The sequence below is a fragment of the Schistocerca americana genome, chromosome 11 (genome assembly GCF_021461395.2).
Source record: "Schistocerca americana isolate TAMUIC-IGC-003095 chromosome 11, iqSchAmer2.1, whole genome shotgun sequence".
Taxonomy (NCBI): Eukaryota; Metazoa; Arthropoda; class Insecta; order Orthoptera; family Acrididae; genus Schistocerca; species Schistocerca americana.
The window spans coordinates 170208730-170235904 of NC_060129.1; the positions used below are offsets into that span (position 1 = coordinate 170208730).

General features: G+C 42.9%; 1 long non-coding RNA gene across 1 annotated transcript; it reads right to left on the reverse strand.

Annotated features, from left to right (window-relative positions):
* Nucleotides 1-2990: 2990 nt before the first annotated feature.
* On the reverse strand, nucleotides 2991-5023 carry LOC124553200. Its single transcript, XR_006968015.1, has 3 exons — nucleotides 4992-5023; nucleotides 3151-3320; nucleotides 2991-3035 (listed from the first exon to the last, which is right to left on the reverse strand). It is a non-coding gene; the product is annotated as an uncharacterized LOC124553200 (long non-coding RNA).
* Nucleotides 5024-27175: the final 22152 nt, after the last annotated feature.

The following is a 27175-nucleotide window of genomic DNA, read 5'->3' on the forward strand; positions in this document are numbered from 1 at the left end:
GTCCTGACTTGAAACCTATAGAAACACCTTTGGGATGTTTTGGAACGTCGACTTCGTGCCAGGTCTCACTGACCGACATCAATGCCTCTCCTCAGTGCAGCACTTCGTGATGAATGGGTAGCCATTCCCCAAGAAATCTTCCAGCACCTGATTGTACGTATGCCTTCGAGAGTGGAAGCTGTCATCAAGGCTAAGGGTGGAACTATGCCACATTGAATTCCAGCATTACGAATGGAGAGCGCCACGAACTTGTAAATCATTTTCAGCCAAATGTCTGGATAGTTTCGGTCCATAGTGTAGCTGTCATTTGTACTCAGGTCTTTTATGTTTAAAGGTGATTATGGCTGCACATCCAGAATTAACAGGCTTTGAAGGCGAAATGGAAGTTGGAGCTAGACACATTTCAGAAACCGTTATGGGATTCAATATTCCTAGATCCACAGTGTGAAGACTGTACCAAGAATACTACAGTTTCGGCATTACCTCTCACCAAGTTAATCGCAGTGGCTGACGGCCTTCACGTAACGACCAAGACCGTTGGTGTAGAGTTGTTAGTGCTATAAGACGAGCAACACTACGTAAATAACAGCAGAAATCTGTGTGGGACATATGACGAAAATCCCTTAGGACGGTGCAGCTAAATTTGGCGTTAATGGGCTATGGCAGCAGACGACAGACATGAGTGTCTTTGCTAACAGCACAACATCGATTGAAGCACCTCTCCTGCGCTCCTGACCATATCCATTGGACACTAGACCTATGGAAAACTGTAGCCTGGTCAGATCAGTCCAGATTTCAGTTGATAAGAGCCGATGATAGATTTCGAATGTGGTGCAGATCCCATGAAGTCAGAGACCCAAGTTGTCAAGAGGGCACAGTAAAAGCTGGTGGCCTGACATGAGTCCCACCAAACATTTATTGGAGGTAATCGAGAGGGCAGCTTGTGCACAAAATGCTGCATCAACAATACTTCCACAATTACTGTTGGCGATAGAGGCCGTATGGCCCAATTTTTCTGCAAAGTACTTCCAACAACTTGTTGAGTACTTTACATGTCGAACTGTGTCACTACGCGGTGCAAAAGAAGGTCTGATATTTATATTAGGGGTATCCCATGACTTTTGTCTTCTATGTGTATATCCTAAAATTGATGATACAAAAAACAGTAAATTTTTAACATCAGTGGTTTCAGAATGTTGTGTGAGAAAAGTGCGAGCTGTGTTTTACATGATCGGTGTTTCTGAAATCCGTGCTAGAAGACATGGAGGAGGTCAGTCGTTCACATTAGAGATATCTCACTAAGTTCATGCTCTTAACATTATCTAAGGTTCTACAACAAATGGTTATTAAGGATATTGGAGGTAGTTTTGTACATCACTTCTAGTAGCTTCTCGTAGGCTGGTGTGACTGGGATGGTTCCCTAATCCGATGGAACTAGTGACCTCTGCTGTCTTGTCCCGTCCCCTAAATCAACCAAGCAACCAACCAACAACGAGGCGTTCCTTTCCATCCGTTGTTGCAGTTCTCTAAGGGGTTACTGTTATTCATCACACGTGTCAAATGCCAGTGGTTAATGGACTCAGCCCTTTTGCATTTGCCTCCTCTTGACATGGGACACAGGACTTTTCTGAACATGTGAGTCTGTCTCACCGGCTCGTTTTCGGTGTCAGTGGAAAACGTCTCGACCTTGTTGTTAGGAGGATGGGTATAATGTTCCTGCAGCTTCCAATCACTTAACAGTAGTCAGAGCGAATTCCATCTGCTTACAAACGTTAACTACCTCATCACGTGCTCAAGAACCACGTTAAGTTACGTTTACGTAATAGTAAAAAAGGATACACTAAAATAAGCCTTTTGATTCTTTTTTAATTTCTCAATCAGTGCAGCTGACACTACCGCTAATTCCCAGTAAGAACTGAAGCAATCAGAGCGCAAAACGAGATTTATGTTAACGCCGCAGAAACACCTGGGATAACCTTTCCTGATTTTATTTAAAATTTTTGAGATTTTGATCGCTGTCAACCTCAAAAATAACGTTAATTTGCGATAAATGTAGACAGCATACATTCTTGTTGAAGGGGAGAGCTGAGTGCAACACGGTCTATTAGTTACAGTTTTTTCCAGAGTAACTACGTCACAAACGCCGAATTTTTTCGAAATTTATTGTGCAAAACATTCGTAGCTTCCGAAAATTCACAAAAATGTACGTTTATACAGATTGATTTACATTTAAATTCGGGATTAGCGATTCTTTGAACGAGGACACCACTGCCAGAAAGGTATAAAGTACAAATGTTGGTTTCAGCTGATGCTGCAGCACAAAATACGTTTCACGCGGCATGCAACATAACAAAATACATGCTATATCACGACACAAGCAGAAGTTATGGTACAATCAACAAGAAAAAGGTGAAGTTTCTGGACCTAAGTTTTAAAGGCAAGTTTATCTGACATATCTCACTTAAAAGATATCAAGGAAAAACCGGAAGTAGGATTATATATGCAAATATCAGTAAATAACCATCCGAGTTAATCGAATTTAGCAGTTTTGTGTCACCTTTTGTTCTAGCGTTTCTAAGGTGAACATTACAGCGTCAGTGTATCTCACAAAATCGATGCAAGACATTGAGCACAAGACAACATTTCTTCTACTTGAGATGCCTAATGATGCGTTACGTTACTGAAACATTTCGTGAAAATAGAACTGATGCTTTCCTCAGCCAGGCTACGGTGTCACTGTAAGGATCTATAGAACATATATACGACAGATAAATAAATAGCATTCCAAATAGCAAACTATAATACCAAAAGCAAAAGTTATGAATGTTGGTGATTATGAGTACTGTGGCAGTAGACTCACATGATAACACTGTGACTCAAAGCAGTTCTTAATCACTAAATAAGACTACCACAATGAGATAAACTGGCATCAGATGAAGTTCTTGAACCATGAAACGTGTTCGGGAATAATGGAAAAAAATACTCACCTCCCTTGTCGGTTCTTAAACGATTGTCTGCGACTTCAGAATCAGATCCTGCAAATGGAATTGGTGGATACCTTAGTGAAATAACTGAACACACTTAATACAAAATCGTTATTCATAATTCTACCCGAACTTGTACGATCTGAAAAAAGAACAAATATTTCACCTGTATTGGAGACCGGGTCACTGAGGCTGGCATCTGTGACTATCGCCACAAAAATGCAGATGAACCACCAAACGCTTCTGCCGCACATAATGCCAGGAAGAAGTTATCAGGCCAGGTAAACAACTTTTTCCTCTAAATACCTTCAAAAAATTTGTACCCTGTAGAACAACCTGTGATAAATATAGTTACAAGTAATTTTTAGTCAGCAAGATTTAATGTAAATTAGCTAGTGTAGATTAATATTTCACACTATTTATGATTCAGTTTCTTACAAGATATATATCACATTGTTCCGCCCAATAGACACCGCCTAATTCAGCTAAGCAGTATCTGAAACAGTTTACGACACTAATTCTTGCTTACGCCAAATTAATTGTGGAAAAGTGTTGTCTAAATGACGCGTAGTCTTTTTTCATAGCCATATTAGTTGCTGTCATATTGATATCAACTTGGGTTTATTTTTATTTTTTTCAAGAGGAACTGTTGTATGTGACATTACGAGCTGATGATTCGCCGAAAGGGAGCGAGGGATGGGGGTGTGCTTGCCTGTAACAGCGGCATTTTTCTGTACTTATGCTACTACAAATAATTGTTATAGTATTCAGATGCATTTAACTATTTGTTTTATAGTAGCCAACAGAGATGCTGTTACTAATGATATCTCCAGAAATATACTCTGTTTCAGTGTCTAATTACGTTGGGAAGCGATTGGTTTGGTGATGTGTCCATCTGGGCACATCTACATGCCATCGTGTGCATATTTGTACTTTATACATATCGAGTCTCGGAGACTAAAATTTCTTGTCACCAAGTCCAATCACACGAATTGTGTGAAAACAGCACTAAACTACGGCGGCTAAAGTGACTGCAGAGCTCAATGGCCATATTCGACACCCCGTATCTATCGAAACTGTCCACTGAGAACTCCATAAAGCGAATATTCGTGGACGAGCTGCTATACCGAAACCATTAGTGGCGACAACCAACGCAAAGAAGCGTAAAACATGGTGCCGGGAGCGTAAATCGTGGATGGCTGATCAGTGGAAACACGTCATGTGTTCCGACGAGTCAGCGTTCTCTTTATTTCCAACATCGGGAGGGGTTTACGCCAAATGAAGCCCAGAATCCTGATTGCTTCATTCCAGCGGTTAAGCATGGAGGTGGAAGTGTGATGGTGTGGGCAGCCATATCACAGTATTTTGCTGGTCCCATCGTTACTCTCAAAAGCCGTGTTACAGCCAAAGATTATGTGAACATTTTACGTGATCATGTGCACCCCATGATCCAAACAGTGATGCACCCATTCACACAGCCAGGACAGTACAGTCGTGGTATGAGGAGCATGTAGCTGAACTGCAGCGTCTTCCCTGGCCAGCACAGTCCCCGGACTTGAACATTATCGAACTCTTGTGGGCGGTATTGATGGCCAGACTCCGGAGCAGATTTGCGCCTCCCTCGTCACTACAGGAGTTAGGAGAGGTACTGATCGAAGGGTGGATTCGAACAAGTAGGTTTTGAGAAAAGTCCGACGTTAGTATGGACAGCCAAAGGAAATTCGGCCAGACCGGGTCGCGTTAAGTTACGCTTTGAGCAGCAGTAGCGTGCTTAAGTGGCGTAACTGACTCGTACCGGTGCAGGATGCATCAGAATTGTTGTAGTGCTGCGGCTCGTGGGGAAAAATCGAGAAAAAGAGAAAAGAAAACAGGTTTTTTTTTTTCTTTGGTTTCCTCGATTCGCAGCCATCAAGTGTGGGTGACACAGAGAACGAGGGACTGTCAATGTGAGTGGGGTGACAGACGCAGCATACGGCGCACTGACGGAAGGAAAGCGCAGAGACTCACCAGCCACGGCCACTCCGCCCCGCGCCGCACCAGCCGCTGCAGTGGCGGCCGCTGGCGGGTCCCGCCTTTTATCCGCGGCCGGCCTCTCGGGCGGACCGCCGCCCCCCGCCTGGACCTTCCGCAGCCTCCCCTCTGCCCCGGGCCACCGCCCACCGCGAACCATATCCTCCCCACATGTCCGACGTCACGCGCAGTGGCCGCGCGGGATTAGCCGAGCGGTCTGGGGCGCTGCAATCATGGACTGTACGGCTGGTCCCGGCGGAGGTTCGAGTCCTCCCGCGGGCATGGGTGTGTGTGTTTGTCCTTAGGATAATTTATTTTAAGCAGTGTGTAAGCTTAGGGACTGATGGTCCAAATAGCTCTGAGCCAGTGTGCGATTTGTGCTTTTACCAGGGGGGGAGGGGGGGAGTCTTAGGGGGTTAGTACAATTATACAGGGTGTCCCAGCTATCTTGTCCACCCAAAATATCTCTGGAACAATAACAGCTATTGGAAAACGACTTTCACCGTTATCAATGTAGGGCTGGGGCCCATGAATGTACATATTTGGAAACATTCTAAAACGAAAGAATATGTGTTTTTTGTCACAAACTTATGTTTTTTTTAAATGGACCTCCTATATTTTTTTTTCTTCAGCAATCCATAGCATGACAAAGCACATACACAATGGCGTTGATTGCATCGCAATATTCCCATTACATCCCGAGATATTGAGACGCGAAGTTGGCCCTTGAAACACCCGCCAGCGCTGCTAGCGCACGTCCTGAGGCTCAGGCGTGAACCCCATGCTGCCCGTAATAGCGCAGCAGACCTTATTATTCGTTTCGGACCTCTTGATAAGTATGGAGGTGTGATTACACATGTCAATCACATCGCGATTACGGGCGGCATGGGGTTCACGCCTGAGCCTCAGGACGTGCGCTAGCAGCGCATGTCGGGTGTTCCAAGCATCAACTTCGCGTCTCAATATCTCGGGATGTAATGGGAATATTGCGATGCGATCAACGCCATTGTGTATGTGCTTTGTCATGCTATGGATTACTGAAGAAAAAATGTAGGAGGTCCATTTAAAAAAACATAAGTTTGTGTTAAAAAACACATATGCTTTCGTTTTAGAATGTTTCCAAATATGTACATTCATGGGCCCCAGCCCTACATTGATACCGGTGAAAGTCGTTTCCCAATAGCTGTTATTGTTCCAGAGATATTTTGGGTGGCCAAGATAGCTGGGACACCCTGTATATGTTACTAGCTTTGACCGTGGCGTTACCCATGGTTAAACAGTTATTTATAAATAGATGTTAAGCCGAAACTCACTATTCACGCGACGCGTATGCACTATCAGAAAAGCCATCCCTTGTTATATCTTTAAAAGTACAAAATCATCTACATACAGGTATACGAGAGGAATTCAAAAAGTAAAGGCACATTTGTGAAAAGCTGTACTTATTCTGATGATAGAAAACTGAAACATGCGTTATTTTTCTACCTAACATCCCTGGACTTCAATGCAGTTTTCCCGACGTTTTACGAGTTTTTGTATTTCATCACAAAATACGTTCATCGGTTGCATCTATAACCAATTTTGCACCGCAGCAAAGACGTCTTCATCACTTTCAAATCTTCTTCCCTGTAGTGCTTCCGTTAAGGGTCCAAACATGTGAAAATCGCTTGGAGCCAGGTCTGGACTGTATGGTGGATGTTCCAGCACCTCGATACTCAACTCCTTTATTGCGTCGGCTGTCCGTTTGGCAGAATGTGGGCGAGCGTTATCTTGCTGCAGGATGACACCTCTTCACAGTTTTCCACGACGTTTGGATCTGATTGCAGGTTTTAGTTTCGTACGCAACACATCACATCCACCATACAATACAGACCTGGCTCGAAAGCCTCGTTTACGCTGGGGCGACGTCTTGCAACATTGTGGCATGCTACGGAAATGAGGCGTGCATCGTCTTGTCATTTAGTTCTAAATGTTTTGAAATGCTTACCTACTACATAACACTTTTTCAAAATTAATAAGCATACATATTAATAGTAAGACTGTATTAAAAACTTTCAGTGTTCGGCTCCACAAATTTAAATTATATGTAAAGTTTTACTCCAGTACATGGGAAATAAACATCCCAGGTTGGGATGCATAAACTAAAACCAGAGGAGGGGATGGTCTGATGCAGAGGGGGGGGGGGGGGGAACCCCCCCATCCCCCCCCCTGCAAATTGCACACTGCTCTGAGCACTATGGGACTTAACTTCCGTCATCAGTCCTCTAGAACTTAGAACTACTTAAACCTAACTAAACTAAGGTCATCACACACATCCAATCCCGAGACAGGATTCGAACCTGCGACCGTAGCGGTCGCGCGGTTCCAGACTGTAGCGACTAGAACCGCTCGGCCACATCGGCCGGCTAGTGCCTGATGACCTGAGCAGTTAATTCCCATAAGATTTCACACACATTTGAACATTTTGAACATGCGCAATGTCTCTCAACACGGACACTTTCCTTTCTCTTCCTTGAACTCCTACAACTGCAGTCTGGTTCCTGTAAAATTTGTGAATAACCTTTCACTATTCATATTTTATCTCTGCTACCTTCAAACTCGAAGAGTGCATGTCAATTAGCATCGTCAGAATCTTTCTGTAAGCCTACACCTCGGTGACGAAAGCCACCAGACGCCTCCTCGAATCGTGTCGCACCACCTTCTGCCTGGTGTGGTGCGGCACGGACTCACCGAGTCGTTGGAAGCCCCTGTAGCAGTCCATAACTACGAAAGTTTCGCCAGCGCAACGTTTTGTGTACGAACTCACTTCTCGATTCCATCCCATAAATGTACGATAGGTGGCCAAACCCAGTAGCGCTAACTGTCCACGATGTTTATTATTTTTTATTTATTTACACTTCGACTTCCGTAGGACCAAATTGAGGAGCAAATCTCCAAGTTTCATGGGACGTGTCAGTACACGAAATTACATCATAAAAGTAATAACAGAAAAAATAAAATATTTATGAGGCCAAAGAAAGTCAAGTCATAAGTTTAAGTAAACGCAGTCAACAATATAAGCTTAATTTATCAAGGAAGTCCCCCACAGGCTCAAATGGTTCAAATGGCTCTGAGCACTACGGGACTTAACATCTGAGGTCATCAGTCCCCTAGAACTGAAAACTAATTAAATCTAAGTAACTTAATGACGTCACACACATCCCTGCCCGAGGCAGGATTCGAACCTGCGACCGTAGCAGTCGCGCGGTTCCGGACTGAAGCGCCTAGAACCGCTCGGCCACCGCGGCTGGCGAAGTGCTCGTCAGAATAGGAGGAGTGACCCATGAGGAAACTCTTCAGATTCGATTTGAAAGCGCGTGCATTACTGCTAAGACTTTTGAATTCTTACGGCAGATCACTGAAAATGGATGCCGCAGTATACTGCACAAGTGTCTGCACAAGAGTTAAGGAAGTGCGAGCCAAATGGAGATTGGATTTCTGCTTGGTATTAACTGGCTGAAAGCTGCTAATTCTTGTGAATAAGCTGGTACTGTTAACAAGAAATGACAGTAAAAAATACATATATTGTATAATATATAAGAATAAATCTGATCTAAACAAACACAATCGCGATTATTGGTCAGAGGCCGTTGCACACGTACACTGGTGTTGCGCTCTTTGGAAGTAGGTTCTACTTACGTATTAGATATATTATTACTAAGTTACGTTAAATGAAACTTAAAGATATTCAAATGCAGTAACAGACATCAACGTCTTTCTTGATCGCGCTTTGGCTACGTTACTTTTATTTCAAAAATCGTGTACAGTCGCCGGCCTTTGTGGCCGAGTGGTTCTAGGCGCTTCAGTCCGGAACCACGCTGCTGCTACGGTCAAATGGTTCAAATGGCTCTGAGTACTGTGGGACTTAACATCTATGGTCATCAGTCCCCTAGAACTTAGAACTACTTAAACCTAACTAACGTAAGGACATCACACAACACCCAGTCATCACGAGGCAGAGAAAATCCCTGACCCCGCCGGGAATCGAACCCGGGCGTGGGAAGCGAGAACGCTACAGCACGACCACGAGCTGCGGACGCTGCTACGGTCGCAGGTTCGAATCCTGCCTCGGGCATGGTTGTGTGTGATGGCCTTTGGCTAGTTAGGTTTAAGTAGTTCTAAGTTTTAGGGGACTGATGACCTTAGATGTAAAGTCCCATAGTGCTTAGAGCCATCTGATACATTTTTTTCGTGTACAGTCACAGCCTCTGCAGCGTTGTGCTCTGCTTGTCGCGCTGTTTACGCGCAGTATGGAAATGGCTGAGGCTTCTCTCTGTTCCGTAGTGAAACACGCGTGTGGAAATCCGTTAAAAAGTGCCGAGAAATAGGCTGTTCTTAAGGTTTGTCATAAATTTACAGAGATAATCAGCTTTGAAGTTTTCCCAGCGAGTGTGTGTAATACAGTTGATACGTTTACCAATAATATAAGTGTAGCGCATGGAATGTTATCCAAGTACAGTTTAAGGTTCGTTGGTTCGAATCTCACCAGTAACATTTTTTTTCTCGTTTAGTTTGAAATACCTACATCTCGTAATTATAAAACACATCATCATTTTTTTATGAATAATGCACATCTTCTTGTTTCTAATAACATATTGGACGTGAAATTCCTGTTTTCATTTCAAATACAAATTCTTAACTATCGATGTTTTATGAAATACTGTTCATAAAAGTTGCTTAAATTACGAAAACATAAAAATTTTTAAGGCAAAAATGAAAAATCAAAAATCCTACGTCCATCGTTTTATACCACAGAGGTAGATAAGCATCGTAGAAACATGAAAAAAGAATCATTTTCACAGCATCGAACACATCATACAAATGCTGCATTTTTACGTTTGCTGCTGTACCATTCCAATATAAACCCAACAGAATTGATCTGGAGCCAAGTTGCGGGATTTGGCCCGAGAAGTTAACAAGACTGTTAAGCCGCCAGCCGTACTGGAACTAACGCACGAAGCTTTTTCACACGTCACTGCCGAACGCTGCGGGATATAGAACGGCTCGTCATAGAAGAAGAGGAGAAAATGCGGCGCCTGGGTGGCTTCGTGGATTCTGTTGCTGATAGGCTGGTTATCAACGTAGCAGGTGACACTTACAAATTTGAAATGTATTCCTCGGATTCGGATAAGGAAGGAGCTAAGAAATTACCAGACGACTGACTGCAATTAATAACTTCAGTGGCAGCATTATTCAACAGTACGGTGAAATCCCTGCAGTATGCTCTTGCATCACTCTTGTTTGTAATTATAATGTTACGTCTGGTGAGAACGAGTGCATTTTATGCTTTCCGTGCTGGAGTTCTCCGAATATTATTTCATTCTCTTTAAAAATTAAATGACGTTCGGAAGCTATATTGTCTCTTTGCTCGTCGCTTTTTACGTCTGAACTGCAACTGCTCACATCATTGCAGGTTAGTTGGACCGCTGGCTGGACAGTGCTGTCCAAGTGTAATGCGTCGGTGAAGCTTTTGTCCCGCATTATCGCAGTCTATGTGCGTGTAGCACAGCATAAAACCTATCCTCATGATTGTACTGGTCACAGTTTGGCGTCCGCTCCACGTGAAACGAAATGCAATGACAATCAAGCAAACGCGGAAGAATACAAGGAGTAATGCTTACATTATGTTTCCAGAATGATATTTTCACTCTGCAGCGGAGTGTACACTGATATGAAACTTCCTGGCAGATTAAAACTGTGTGCCAGACCGAGACTCGAACTCGGGACCTTTGCCTTTCGCCAGCAAGTGCTCTACCAACTGAGCTACCGAAGCACGGCTCACGACCCGTCCTCACACCTTTACTTCTGCCAGTACCTCATCTCCTAAGAGGTCCCGAGTTCGAGTCTCCGTCCGGGACACAGTTTTAATGTTCCGGGAAATTTCATTTGTTTTCTTGTTTGATCGTATTACTCTTCACCAGCTGTCTCGGCTAATCATTGCGTACATTAGACTTGATTTTGTAATAACAGAAGTAAAATCTCGTGATGGCCGTATGCATGAACTTACATCACTTCGGGATGCGGAAGATTCTACAGGAAATGTCGGCTTCCACTTGTTCTATTCTCATGCATTAGCTCTTTGTGGTCTAGCGGAAATCATTGCGCAGTGCGAAATCAAAGCTAAGATACTGAGCCGACTACTTCCGTGAATTTGTCTGTCTGCTAAAAGTAACAGTCCGCTCGAGGTTCAGAGATAAATTCCTCCAGTTTCTAACACGCCAGTAATACCGGAACCAAGTATAAACATTTCTGCGAAAAATCTCGCAAATGCCTGTCCTGATCAGATCATTTCCTGCTCGCGCACAGCCTGATGTGAGGAATGTAATCTAGCATTATGGACCGAATTCACCCCAAATGGCTCATTTTAAAAATTTTTGGAAAACTGGTAAGTTCCTATGGGACGAAACTGCTAAGGTGACCGGTCCCTAGGCTTACACACTACTTAATCTAACTTAAACTAACTTACGCCGAGGACAAAACACACACACACACACACCCGTGGTCGAGGGAGGACTCGAACCTCGGACACGGGGGAGCCTCCCGAACCGTGGCAAGGCGCCCAAGACCGCGTGGCTGGCTGGTTAGTAGATAGGTTGATAACGCTGTGTTTAGCTTGATGTTTGTAAGCTACCCCTTAGTTTCAAGTCAAATTTTATTTTCTTATATTTTGCAGTTTTACCAGTTCGTATCGCGTCTGCAGATCTCATGCAGCATTCAGTGAGCAAAGCAGTACTGTAGAATACACTCAGTTGGGAGTATAATTTCAGTACCCACGATGGTGAAGGAACCGGCGGACCGGATGTGGTTGCTAGTTGACTATGGTTTGAATTGCTGTGGCTAGATACGAGTACGCCAGTTACGTCAGCAGAGAGATAAGAAAGCACAGTAATTCTGCCTCGAATAATACATTTGCCGATACACGTCGCTTTTTCCAGTTCAGGTATTAAAAGAAGCCTGTAAGTCCTAAGTACTTTCTTCCAATAATATTACAACGGCGCAAGTCGATTATCTCAACAAATAGACTGAAGCGTGCGGGCCGTTGTGGTCGAGCGGTTCTAGGCGCTTCAGTCTGGAACCGCGCGATCGCTACGGTCGCAGGTTGGAATCCTGCCTCGGACATGGATGTGTGTGATGTCCTTAAATTAGTTAGGTTTAAGTAGTTCTAAGTTCTAGGGGACTGATGACCTCAGATTTTAAGTCCCATAGTGCTCGGAGCCATTTGAACCATTTTTTTTGACTGAAGCGCCAAAGGAACTGGTATAGGCATGCGTATTCAAACACAGAGATATGTAAACGGGCAGACTAAAGGGCTGCAGTCCGCAATGCCTACATATAACAAGTGTCTGGCGCAGTTGTCAGATCGGTTACTGCTGCTACAATGGCACATTAACAAGATTTAAGTGGGTTTGAACGTGGTATTGTAGTCGAGATTTTCTCGTACGACCATTTCACGAGTCGGTTTAAGACAGTTGAATGGTATGAGTGAAATGGAGGAAATGGCGTCAGGACATAGTTTTCTCGGACGAAGTACGATCATTTTGACGTGAATTATCTGCCACATTTGGTGTGACCAAAGAATTATGATAAAGGACGTATTTACGGTTTACCACTATGGTACACGACACTGTACCGAATAAATGGCAAATCTGATGACCACTTAACCTACGTGCAACACGTCCCCATTTGTAACATTATTTTTAATACATCCCACCTGGCGCTTGTGAGGCGCAAAAGGCAGGCCTTATATTTGTAGACATTTGTCTGATTACCTTATTCTTTTTATTGAGGCTCAAGCTCCTGCTTGCTCTGAACTATTTGATTTAACGTTTGTACTTAAATTGTTCCCATATGCTCAGTCCATATATTCACCTCGATCTTTTTATTAAAATGTTAGTTGCGGCAACCAATTCAGTGATTAATTCATTTCTTATGTCAAATTGGGTGGCGACCCAGAAAAATTTTGTGGCACACGAGACTTACAGTAGACTGGAGAGCTCCACATTGGCTACCTTCCCGCAGTTTCTTTTTGCAAATCACTTTCTAGATAACCATTGACCCGTTAATAACCATTTATTAGTTCACCACAAATCAAATTTTGTCAGCGTGCTACTCTTTAGAATGTATGAAGTGCTGCGATGTGTTCGTAAGTAGTTTCAAGGCATCTGTCGATAACTTTATTGATTTTATACTGAGCTTTGTGTATGCCGTAAATGATACTCAGCCAGGACCCAGACAACGAAGCCAAAATCCATACAGTTAGCGAGTCCCAGAAAAGCCCTAATGTCACTTAGTGGCAGTTTTCAACAATTAAGTAAACAAAACAGGAAGGATTGAGACGTAGCCAGTTGCTGGTACTAGAGAGTGAAATTGTGCGAAATGTCAGGAAAATGGTCACGTCGCCGTATTTACGCCTTGCAGATGTGGACGACGCACCCGTTCTTTCTAGGATACCGTGCATTGAAGGCAATATACACTATGTCATCAAAAGTATCCGGACACATGGCTGAAAATGACTCACAAGTTCGTGGTGCTGTCCATCGGTAATGCTGGCATTCAGTATGGTGTTGGGCCATCCTTAGCCTTGATGACAGCTTCTACTCACGCACGCATACTTTAAATCAGGTGCTTGAAGGTTTCTTGGGGAATGGCAGCCCATTCTTCACGGAGTGCTGCACTGAGGAGAGGTATCGATGTCGGTCAGTGAGGCCTGGCACGAAGTCGGAGTACCAAAACATCCCAAAGGTGTTTTATAGGGTTCACGTCAGTACTCTGTGCAGGCCAGTCCATTACAGGGATGTTACTGTCGTGTAACTACTCCGCCACAGGCCGTGCATTATGAACAGGTGTTCGATCGTGTTGAAAGATGCAGCCGCCATCCTATAATTGCTCTTCAACACTGGGAAGCGAGAAGTTGCTTAAATCATCAATGTAGGCCTGTGCTGTGATAGATGCAGCCGCCATCCTATAGTTGCTCTTCAACACTGGGAAGCGAGAAGTTGCTTAAATCATCAATGTAGGCCTGTGCTGTGATAGTGCCACGCAAAGCCACATGGGTTCAAGCCCCATCAATGAAAACACGGCCACACCGTAACACGACCGCCTCCGAATTTTACTGTTCGCTCTACACATGCTGGCAGATGACGTTCACTGGGCATTCGCCATACCCACACCCTGCCATCGTATCGCCACATGGTATAACGTGATCCGTCAGTCCACACAACGTTTTTCCACTGTTTAATCGACAAATGTTTACGCTTCTTACACCAAGCGAGGCGTCGTTTGGCATTTACCGGCGCGATGTGTGGCTTATGAACAGCCGCTTGACCATGAAGTCCAAGTTTTCTCCCCTATCGCCTAACTCTCATAGTACTTGCAGTGGATCCTGATACAAATTCCTATGTGATGGTCTGGACAGATGTCTGCCTATCGCACATTACGACCCTCTTCAACTGTCTGCGGTCTCTGTCAGTCAAGAGACGAGGTCGGCCTGTACGCTTTTGTGCTGTGCGTGTCCCTTCAAGTTACCACTTCACTGTCACCAGTTGACCTAGGGGTGTTTAGGAGTGTGGAAATATCGCGTACAGACGTTGACACAAGTGACACCCAATCACCTGGCACGTTCGAAGTCGGAGAGTTCCGCGGAGCGCCCCATTCTGCTCTCTCACGATGTCTAATGACTACTGAGGTCGCTGATATGGAGTACCTGGCAGTAGGTGGCAGCACAATGCACCTAATATGAAAGAGGTATGTTTTTGGGGGTGTCTGGATACTTTTGATCACATGGTGTAGTATTTTTCATCGCCGTGTTCTTTCTGTGTTGGCCCACATTGTAGCCTCAGTATGTCGCAACAGTGACGCGGCTGTCCTCCCACGCCTCGCAGCTGCTCCCGCCCACAGCCGGGCTGTCGCAAGAGGGAAGCGGCGGACGGCGCAGGCAGGCTGCTATCTGCCGGCCGCCGGCAGCCTCTGGCCACAGCGGAGATACGACGCCAGCACTCGCGGCTGCGCTTCCGCCGTAAACACGCACTCACACAGAAGCGCGTGGGGCAGCTGCACAAGGTCAGATACCGCGAATACGACTTGAGAGGTGAGAATACGCGATACTGGTATACCAGCTTCCCAATAAAGGCGCCCCTCCTAGTACCACTGGGTTCAATGTGACCCCATAAGCACATTTGAAATATACAGGGTGATTCAAAAAGAATACCACAACTTTAGGAATTTAAAACTCTGCAACGACAAAAGGCAGAGCTAAGCACTATCTGTCGGCGACTTAAGGGAGCTATAAAGTTTCATTTGGTTGTACATTTGACTAGGCGTCAGCGTCAGTTGATGCTAAGATGGCGACCGCTCAACAGAAAGCTTTTTGTGTTATTGAGTACGGCAGAAGTGAATCGACGACAGTTGTTCAGCGTGCATTTCGAACCAAGTGTGGTGTTAAACCTCCTGATAGGCGGTGTATTAAACGTTGGTATAAACAGTTTACAGAGAATGGGTGTTTGTGCAAAGGGAAAAGTTCTGGACGGCCGAGAACGAGTGATGAAAATGTAGCACGCATCCAGCAAGCATTTGTTCGTAGCCCAGGAAAATCGACTCGCAGAGCTAGCAGAGAGCTGCAAATTCCACAATCAACTGTATGGAGAGTCCTACGAAAAAGGTTAGTTATGAAACCTTATCGGCCGCCAGGCAGCCCGTGACAGAGCACTTCATCACTGGCCTCCAAGAAGCCCTGATCTTACCCCCTGCGATTTTTTCTTATGGGGGTATGTTAAGGATATGGTGTTTCGGCCACTTCTCCCAGCCACCATTGATGATTTGAAACGAGAAATAACAGCAGCTATCCAAACTGTTACGCCTGACATGCTACAGAGAGTGTGGAACGAGTTGTAGTATCGGGTTGATATTGCTCGAGTGTCTGGAGGGGTCCATATTGAACATCTCTGAACTTGTTTTTGAGTGAAAAAAAACCTTTTTAAATACTCTTTGTAATGATGTATAACAGAAGGTTATATTATGTTTCTTTCATTAAATACACATTTTTAAAGTTGTGATATTCTTTTTGTATCACCCTGTATATATCTCCCTTGTTTTCAAAATGATTATTCTCAAAATTTACATTTACAACATATTAAATTTTAATCATGGGCTATGCACTGAGTACCACTGGGGTCAGCATGGCCTCAATCTAAATTTTGTTTTGTTTTCTGAATGCAACATTATGAAGACAGAATGACGAATGTTACGTTGAACAGATGTTATTCGAAACACCTGCAACAACGAAACTAACGTTTCCCACTTATTATTTACACCCATCGTTGCCGTTTCGTGCCTCATCCATTGTTGTGTATTGCCTCACTTGTTGCTAGTGTTTTGGCTCAGCGTGTGCAAGAACTACATCATGACTAGAAAACTTTTGAGTAGTGCTGAAGTACAAGCAATTTTGAATGAAGAAGAGTAATTAGGAGATATACCATCTGATGCCGATGAAGAGATTGATGCTATTTTTTCTGGAGGTAGTCAGTCAACTGAAGATTCTGATGAAGCTGTTTGAGATTTGCAAACTGTACTCTCTGAAGTTGTTGACGTCTCTAATCAGAATGTTTTCGAGTAACTATATATACTCTACCATATGTTTGCAAAAGCCTTGATGATAGTACTAATAATAATAATTTGTAAGTACCTATGTATATACCGAAGGTTAAATAATGAACTGCGAAGAGAAACAGAGCAGGCTAGGAGAAAATGGCTAAAAGAGGAATGTGATGAAATTGAAGAACTGGACAGGAAAGGAAGATACGACTTACTATACAAAAGAGTAAAGACTATGACATGGGAACCAAACAGAACAGCAAATGCTACTATGGAAATTTTGAGTAAAGACAAAGAGGTAGTGTACAAAGATCGGGACGATGTCCTGCAGAGATGGGAAGAATATCTAAAACAGCTATATGACACAATTAGCAAAACCAGAAACTATGGAACTTGAATCACACAACAGTATAAGTGATGACGAGAAAGGACCAACCATCATAATCGAAGAAGTAAACTCTGCCATAACTGCAATGAAAAATGGCAAAGCGGTAGGTACAGATCCGATACCGGGAGAAATATTAAAATGCCTGAACCAAGATGGGATAAGAGAAATATTGAGATTATGTAATAAAATATATGACAGTGGTGAATGGCCTGAGGACTTTCTGACAACAGTAATGATTCCATTACCGAAAAAACAAGGAACCAAGAAATGCAGTGAGCACAGGACTATTAGCCTCATTTCACATGCAGCCAAAGTGATATTAAGAATGATTAATAAACGACTTCCAAAAGTAATGGAGGAGAATCTTGGCGAGGAGCAGTTTGGCTTTAGACGGAATACGGGCACCAGTGATGCAATAAAGCTCCTATGAATCTTGGGAGAAAGGTTTATTGAAAAAGGAATAGATCTATATATGTGCTTCATCGATCTAGAAAAGGCATTTGACAATGTGGTTTGGGACAAGCTGGCGACTATAATGAGGGAAAATAGAGTGGACTGGAAAACCAGAAGACTTGTAAACTCATTATATCTTAATCAAAAAGTTTCAATTAAAGTGAGAGGAGAAAGTACAAGCTGGATCGGACTAGGGAAAGAAGTAAAAAAAAGGATGATGTCTGTCACCTACACTTTTCAACCTCCACTTGGAAAACATGGTTGACCAGTGCTCATTAGATGAGAAAGGCGTCGAAATTGGAGGAAGAAGAGTAGGGTGTTTGAGGTTTGCTGATGACATGGTCCTTCTAGCCACAGGGGAAAAAGAATTGCAGGATTTGGTGGACACCATTGAAACTAATGGAAAAAAATATGTAATGAAAATTAACACAAATAAAAGTATTGGCACTAGGAGGAAATAAGGAAATAAAAATTATGCTGAATGGAGAAACACTAGAATAGGTGCAAAATTTTAAGTATCTTGGAAGCAGGATAGACACTGACTGGAAGTGCACCACAGAAATTAAAACAAGGATAGCAATGGCAAAAGAGGCGTTTTATAAGAAAAGAAGAATTTTCTGCAGCGGTCTGGACAGAGAACTCAGATAGAGGCTCATAAAATGTCTTGTATGGAGTGTTCTTCTATGTGGCGTTGAAACTTGGACTATGAGGAAGAAAGACAGAGAAAGGCTGGAGGCTTTTGAGATGTGGACATGGCGGAGGATGGAAAGAATAAGTTGGATGGACAGAGTAAAAAATGAAGAGATACTGAGAAGATTGGGAGGGAAAAGACAGTTACTAGATGTAATAAAGAGAAGAAAAAGAAATTGGATTGGGCATATATTAAGAAAGAATGACGGACTGATAAAAACAGTTTCAGAAGGTTATGTAGAATGGAAAAGGAAGCGAGGAAGGAAGAGATTCCAGATACTGGATGACATGATGGACGGTACAACATACAGTAGCCTTAAGAAGGAAGCAATGCATCGCAGAAAATGGAGAGGCAAAGGACCTGCTAATATAGCAGATAACTAATGATGATGATTACGTATGTAAAAATAAGACGGCTCCAGGTCCCACAAGGCATACTGTAAGGAACGTAAATACAATGCAGTAAACATTTGAATTATTTATGAAGCCCAGCATTTTTCAGATTATTTTGAAGCGGACCAACAAAGAAGGTAACATTCCTTTCGGCAACAAACGGACACATCTTGATAGTCAAGGATTAGAATGCTTTCTTGGCCTGATTATTCTTGCAGGAGTGTACAAAGGTCACAATGAGGGCATAGCGAATTTATGAAACGAAGAGCATGGTCGACCTGTTTTCAATAGTTCTATGGCTAGGAACCGCTTTAATGAAATATCATCAGTTTGATGATGCTCAGCACCGGCGACAGAATCATAGCCCTGATAAATTGGCTCCTGTAAGGGATTTATTTGAACAGGGGGTAAGCACATTATATGATACATACGAACCACATGAGAATATTACAGTTGATGAAGAACTGGTAACTTTTAGAGGGAGGTGTTCATTTCAGCAGTACAGCCCCTCAAAACCAGGACAGTATGTTATAAAGATATGGGCAGCATGTGACAGCAGTAATTGTTATGTCACACACCTGCAGGTGTACACAGGAAAGGGCGAAACCTAGAGAAATCAATCAGGGCAAAAGAGTAGTGTTAGAATTGACAGGACATCTATCTGGGAGTAGTGGAAATATCACAACAGATAATATATTTACAAGTTTGGAGTTGGCAAAGGAACTAGAATGAGAACAAATAACTCTGCTAGGAACGCTAAGAAAAAGTCGTCGTGATGTACCTGCGGAATTTATCGAAGGAAGGGGAAGAACTGCAGCTTCATGTCTCTTCGGATTCCAGGAATCAGCTACAATAGTCAACTATTGCCCAAAAAAGAGTAAGATAGTGACATTGCTAATTACTATGCATTTCAGAGAGGAAATAGTTGAAGGCGAAGCAGCAAAACCTGTTATAATCCTAGACTATAATGCAACTAAATCAGGTGTAGACACAATGGACAAGTTAGTCAGGACCTGCACCACAAACCGTATGACAAGAAGATGCCCATGTTATTTCTTATAATATTTTGGGTATTAGTGCCCTAAATGCTTTCATAATTTGACTGGACTTAAATCCTGACTGGAATTAAAAAAAAAAAAAACTACAAAAGAAGAGAATTTCTTCTGGAACTGCGAACAAGTCTAGCACAGAAAAAGAGAAGTCGTCGCAGCAAAGCCTCCTCCCACAGCAGAGGTGCATACGGGGACAAGACGTGGGCGGTGCTCCCTGTGCGAACGTTCAGTGGACATAAAACATCTAGAAACGTACAGAAGATGCTTTCTTTTCCTCTGTAAACAACATTCAGAGATTCTTTGTATTAAATGTAAAGAGTTGCTTTGTTTTAAATGAAAGATCAAGGATTAAGACAAGATCTGTAAGTGCTTGTATACATAGTTTACCTGGTTTCAACCAGTAATGTGTGCTTTTATGTCAATCCATTAAAATAAATAAAATACTGACAATATATCCCGTGTTAATTACTTGGGGTCATACTGACCCTAGTGGTATTCAGTGTACCAAAAAAATTCTGGTAGTAGGAGAGTTAATACTGGCTGGAGGTGAGAGGGGAGGGGACTGGAGGCCTGCCTTCGATGGACTAGTCGACACGACCTAAACAAACCAAACTCATATCCGAGGCCGACAAATGGTCAGATGTTTCGGTTCAATACCACCCCCATGAACCATGGACCTTGCCGTTGGTGGGGAGGCTTGCGTGCCTCAGCGATACAGATAGCCGTATTGTAGGTACAACCACAACGGAGGGGTTTCTGTTGAGAGGCCAGACAAACGTGTGGTTCCTGAAGAGGGGCAGCAGCCTTTTCAGTAGTTGCAAGGGCAACAGTCTGGATGATTGACTGATCTGGCCTTGTAACAATAATCAAAACGGCCTTGCTGTGCTGGTACTGCGAACGGCTGAAAGCAAGGGGAAACTACGGCCGTAATTTTTCCCCAAGGCATGCAGCTTTACTGTATGATTAAATGATGATGGCGTCCTCTTGGGTAAAATATTCCGGAGGTAAAATAGTCCCCCATTTGGATCTCCGGGCGGGGACTACTCAAGAGGATGTCGTTATCAGGAGAAAGAAAACTGGCGTTCTACAGATCGGAGCGTGGAATGTCAGATCCATTAATCGGGCAGGTAGGTTAGAAAATTTAAAAAGAGAAATGGATAGGTTAAAGTTAGATATAGTGGGAATTAGTGAAGTTCGGTGGCAGGAGGAACAAGACTTCTGGTCAGGTGACTACAGGGTTATAAACACAAAGTCAAATAGGGGTAATGCAGGAGTAGGTTTAATAATGAACAGGAAAATAGGAATGCGGGTAAGCTACTACAAACAGCATAGTGAACGCATTATTGTGGCCAAGATAGATACGAAGCTCACACCTACTACAGTAGTTCAAGTTTATATGCCAACTAGCTCTGCAGATGAGGAAGAAATTGAAGAAATGTATGATGAAATAAAAGAAATTATTCAGATAGTGAAGGGAGACGAAAATTTAATAGTCATGGGTGACTGGAATTCGAGTGTAGGAAAAGGGGGAGAAGGAAACGTAGTAGGTGAATATGGATTGGGGCTAAGAAATGAAAGAGGAAGCCGCCTGGTAGAATTTTGCACAGAGCACAACTTAATCATAGCTAACACTTGGTTTAAGAATCATGATAGAAGGTTGTATACATGGAAGAACCCTGGAGATACTAAAAGGTATCAGATAGATTATATAATGGTAAGACAGAGATTTAGGAACCAGGTTTTAAATTGTAAGACATTTCCAGGGGCAGATGTGGACTCTGACCACAATCTATTGGTTATGACCTGTAGATTAAAACTGAAGAAACTGCAAAAAGGTGGAATTTAAGGAGATGGGACCTGGATAAACTGAAAGAACCAGAGGTTGTACAGAGATTCAGGGAGAGCATAAGGGAACAATTGACAGGAATGGGGGAAAGAAATACAGTAGAAGAAGAATGGATAGCTTTGAGGGATGAAATAGTGAAGGCAGCAGAGGATCAAGTAGGTAAAAAGACAAGGGCTAGTAGAAATCCTTGGGTAACAGAAGAAATATTGAATTTAATTGATGAAAGGAGAAAATATAAAAATGCAGTAAATGAAGCAGGCAAAAAGGATTACAAACGTCTCAAAAATGAGATCGACAGGAAGTGCAAAATGGCTAAGCAGGGATGGCTAGAGGACAAATGTAAGGATGTAGAGGCTGATCTCACTAGGAGTAAGATAGATACTGCTTACAGGAAAATTAAAGAGACCTTTGGAGATAAGAGAACCATTTGTATGAACATCAAGAGCTCAGATGGAAACACAGTTCTAAGCAAAGAAGGGAAAGCAGAAAGGTGGAAGGAGTATATAGAGGGTCTATACAAGAGCGATGTACTTGAGGATAATATTATGGAAATGGAACAGGATGTAGATGAAGATGAAATGGGAGATACGATACTGCGTGAAGAGTTTGACAGAGCACTGAAAGACCTGAGTCGAAACAAGGCCCCCGGAGTAGACAACATTCCATTGGAATTACTGACGGCCTTGGGAGAGCCAGTCCTGACAAAACTCTACCATCTGGTGAGCAAGATGTATGAAACAGGCGAAATACCCTCAGACTTCAAGAAGAATATAATAATTCCAATCCCAAAGAAAGCAGGTGCTGACAGACGTGAAAATTACCGAGCAATCAGTTTAATAAGCCACAGCTGCAAAATACTAACACGAATTCTTTACAGACGAATGGAAAAACTAGCAGAAGCCGACCTTGGGGAAGATGAGTTTGGATTCCGTAGAAATACTGGAACACGTGAGGCAATACTGACCTTACGACTTATCTTAGAAGAAAGATTAAGGAAAGGCAAACCTACGTTTCTAGCATTTGTAGACTTAGCGAAAGGTTTTGACAATGTTGACTGGAATACTCTCTTTCAAATTCTAAAGGTGGCAGGGGTAAAATACAGGGAGCGAAATGCTATTTACAATTTGTGCAGAAACCAGATGGCAGTTATAAGAGTCGAGGGACATGAAAGGGAAGCAGTGGTTGGGAAGGGAGTAAGACAGGGTTGTAGCCTCTCCCCAATGTTATTCAATCTGTATATTGAGCAAGCAGTAAAGGAAACAAAAGAAAAGTTCGGAGTAGGTATTAAAATCCATGGAGAAGAAAAAAAACTTTGAGGTTTGCCGATGACATTGTAATTCTGTCAGAGACAGCAAAGGACTTGCAAGAGCAGTTGAACGGAATGGATGGTGTCTTGAAGGGAGGATATAAGATGAACATCAACAAAAACAAAACGAGGATAATGGAATGTAGTCAAATTAAATCGAGTGATGCTGAGGGAATTAGATTAGGAAATGAGACACATAAAGTAGTAAAGGAGTTTTGCTATTTAGGGAGTAAAATAACTGATGATGGTCGAAGTAGAGAGGATATAAAATGTAGACTGGCAATGGCAAGGAAAGCGTTTCTGAAGAAGAGAAATTTGTTAACATCCGAGTATAGATTTAAGTGTCAGGAAGTCATTTCTGAAAGTATTTGTATGGAGTGTAGCCATGTATGGATGTGAAACATGGTCGGTAAATAGTTTGGACAAGAAGAGAATAGAAGCTTTCGAAATGTGGTGCTACAGAAGAATGCTGAAGATTAGATGGGTAGATCACATAACTAATGAGGAAGTATTGAATAGGATTGGGGAGAAGAGAAGTTTGTGGCACAACTTGACCAGAAGAAGGGATCGGTTGGTAGGACATGTTCTGAGGCATCAAGGGATCACCAATTTAGTATTGGAGGGCAGTGTGGAGGGTAAAAATCGTAGGGGGAGTCCAAGAGATGAATACACTAAGCAGATTCAGAAGGATGTAGGTTGCAGTAGGTACTGGGAGATGAAGAAGCTTGCACAGGATAGAGTAGCATGGAGAGCTGCATCAAACCAGTCTCAGGACTGAAGACCACAACAACAACAACAACAACCACACCATGCAACGGATATTCACTTAGAAGGAAGTGCACTCAGAACTATTTGTCAAAAACTCTCAAATCTACTCCGGTATTTCTCCGTCCCTTCTCCCCTCCACCGCCAACGCACGTGTTGCTGTTGTTGTCGTTATAGTGGTCTTTTGTACGAAGAGTGGTTTGACACAGATCTATAATGTGCGACCCTCTTCATCTCCGAATAACTACTGCAGCCTACGTCCTGCTGACTGTATTCGTGTGTTAGCCCCTCTGTAACATTCGCCACTCACGCTTCCATCCAGTACTGCACTCTGTCCATCACAAGCATAAACCTAATGCAAACATTACACCATGTATTCTTCCGCGTTTCCTTGATTCCCATTGGATTTCGTTTCATATGAAGCGGAAGCCAAGTTGTGTTCAGTACAGTCAATTACGATGATGTGGATACGTTTTATGCTGTGTTACAGTCATATAGACTGAGCGGTAATGCTGGACACCAGCTCTACCACCGCATTTAACTTGGACAGCACTGTCCAGCCAGCGGTCCAACTTACCTGCAATGGAGACGTGAAAAGAGACGAGGGGGAAACACTATACCTTCGAATGTCATTTAATTTTTAAAGAGAATGGAATAATATTCGGGAAAACTCCAGCACTACAGCACGGTTCTTAGGTGACTAGCGGGAAAGCATGTAACGAAAGTTCCTAACTTAAACACAGTGCAATTTTTCTGGACCAGCTGTGTGCACTGCAAAAGCATACTTCAGGGATTTCACCGTATTGTTGAATACTGAAGCCACTGGAGGTATTAATTACTAAGTCCTCTGGTAATCGCTTAGCTCCTTTCTTGTCCGAATCCGAGAAATGCATTTCAGTTTTGGAAGTGTCATCTGGTACATTGATAACGAGCCTATCAACAACAGAATCCACAAAGTCACCCACGCCCTCCATTTTCTCCTCTTCTTTCATTACATGCCGTTCTATATCCCGCTAACGTTCGGCGGTAGCATCTGAAGAAGGTGCGTGCGTTAGTTCCAGTACGTCTGGCGGCTTAAAATGGTGTTATTTCTCGCGACAAATCCCGGAACGTGGCTCCAGATAAGTTCTATTGGGTTCGTATTGTAATGATACAGTGGCAAATGTAAAAATGCAACATACGTATGGTGTGCTCGATGCTGTGAAAGTGATTGTGTTTCTACGACACTTACCACTCTGGTTCGTGTGAGGCTACATCTATGGTATAAAACAACGGACACAGTCTAACTAAGGATAGTTTTATTTTTCAGTTTTGTCCTAAAAATTAAAGTTACGTTTCTCTTAATTTAAAGCAATCGTTATTAACAATCTTTCATGAAATATCATAAATTAAGAATTTATATTTGAAATGAAAACACGAATTTTGCGTGCAATATATAATTAGAAACAAGAAGACGAACATTATTCATAAAAAATGACGATGAATTTTACAATGACGAGATGTTGGCATTTCAAATTGAACGAAAAAAAGGATAACCAAGGCGAAACTTGAACCAACGATCCATGAACTGGATTAGGTTATCGATCAACTGAGCTACCTATTCCGCTATACATCCATCGTGTATTTCAATCTCAGTTGTGTTAAATACAGCCCCTTGGAAAACTTCAAAGCTGATTTTTTCCGTAAATTTGTGAAAAACATTTCTCTGCACTTTTTAACCGTGTTCCACATGCGTGTTTTACTACGTAACATGAAGCAGCTTCAGCCATTATAAAGCGTAATGCGTATTAACGGCGCAACAATCACAGCACGACATCACAGAGACTGTGACTGTACACGATTTTTTAAATAAAAATTATACCCGGGCTGCTGAAACATTGCACTCGACGTTTGCGTATGAAGTTGGCAGCGTAACAGATTAACAAGTGAAGAACGATAGGCGCTAGGCGTTCAGCGTGGGGCGCCAGCCAATCACAGCGCAGTGAGCACTGCTGTTACGTCCTGTGACGTCGTAGATATCTAAAACATAAGTAGGACCTACTTCCAAGAGTGTAACAACACCAGTGTATCCTGCGCTTCGGCTTCTGATCAATCATTGCGTTTGTGTTTGTTTGCATCAGGTTTATTCTTATGATGAAAGGAGTATAAATTGGCTATCCTTTGACTTCTCAGAGTTTGTTTTATCAATCGATCTCTTCTTTTAGTCAAGTTATACCACAAATTTCTTTTCTCTCCATTTTATTCAGTATTTCCTAATGTGTTATGTAATCTATCCACCTAATCTTCAGCATCCATTTCTATCAACATATTTCAGAAGCCCCTAATCCCTTCATGTCTGAAACGCCCATCGTCCACATTTCGCTTCCACACAGGACCACACATCAGACAAGTATCTTCAGAAGAGACTTCCCAACACTTAGATCTATATTTGATGGTAAAAATTCTTCACACTCGCTATTCTCCCCATTTCCCTCGCCGCCAGTTTTGGGAAGACCTCGTCGCTACTGCTGTGGAGGCCAAGTTGCTACGGATGTGAAGCCAGGCTGTGTTTGTGAGTTCGTGAAATGGCATTTGGTGCAGTACACCGCTAAGACAATTTCTCCCCGCCGCTATTACACAGCTATCCCCCTCGGTCAGGTAACAGGATAGATATCACACAAACGAGTTAAAATGTTTACTTACCTTTGTGACTAGTTGAATCATCAAGTCTGCAACACTGCATGTAATACAACACAAAAAAGGCCCTCAATGCCTAAGTACAAATAATCGCAGCTAAACTTCACAGTGCATACCAGACGCAATTTTCAAAAACTGTCTGTTCACTTCTAAGAGTTCACTAAAGGACTTTCCCTGTCTAAGTCAGCCCTGGATGATGATCTATAACCGAGTGGGCGAGAGCTGCTCTTCTGTCTTCCGAGTAGGCTTGTGTCCGTTGTCGTCCCGTCATTGGCGGACTGTACTACGCCAGCAATTGGGCAAGGGGAAGTCGATATCTTCATCCTCAGCGCCGCCCGTGGGGATGGTGGAACTGGGGCAAGCGGCGAGTCTCTGTGGCACTGGTATCAGCTCGTACCTTTGTTCCCGTGGTGCTTTCGTCCTGTGTGGGTCCTCTTCCTGCCCAAACAGGAAAACTTATATGTTCCATCTTGTATCTCGTTCCCTAATCTAATACCCTCAGCATCACCTGATTTAATTCGGCGAGATTCCATTACGCTTACTTTGCCTTTGTTGGTGTTCATCTTATACTCTTCTTACAAGACGCTATCGATTCGTTCAATTGCCCACAGTCCTTCGCTGCGTATGACAGAATTACAGTGTCATTGGCAAACATCAAAGTTTTCATTTATTCTCCCTGTACATCACTTTCTTCTCCGAATCTGTCTTTGTATTACTTTGCTGCTTGCTCGATGTAAAGATTGCATAACATGGGAGTTAGGCTACAACCGTAATTCACTCTCTTCTGAAACACAGTTTCCGTTTATAAATTACAGAGCGCAGTGATCAGTCGTCCTTTTTCTTGCAGGTTTTATTACGGAAATCAAGATTTCGGCTAGTGCATAGACATTATCAATGCACTATTTTTTAATCTCGACGCATGTCAGTTCCCTGTTGTTCGGGCGTCAGTCACAGTTCTTTGAATACTACTGTGTAAAGAGGGTA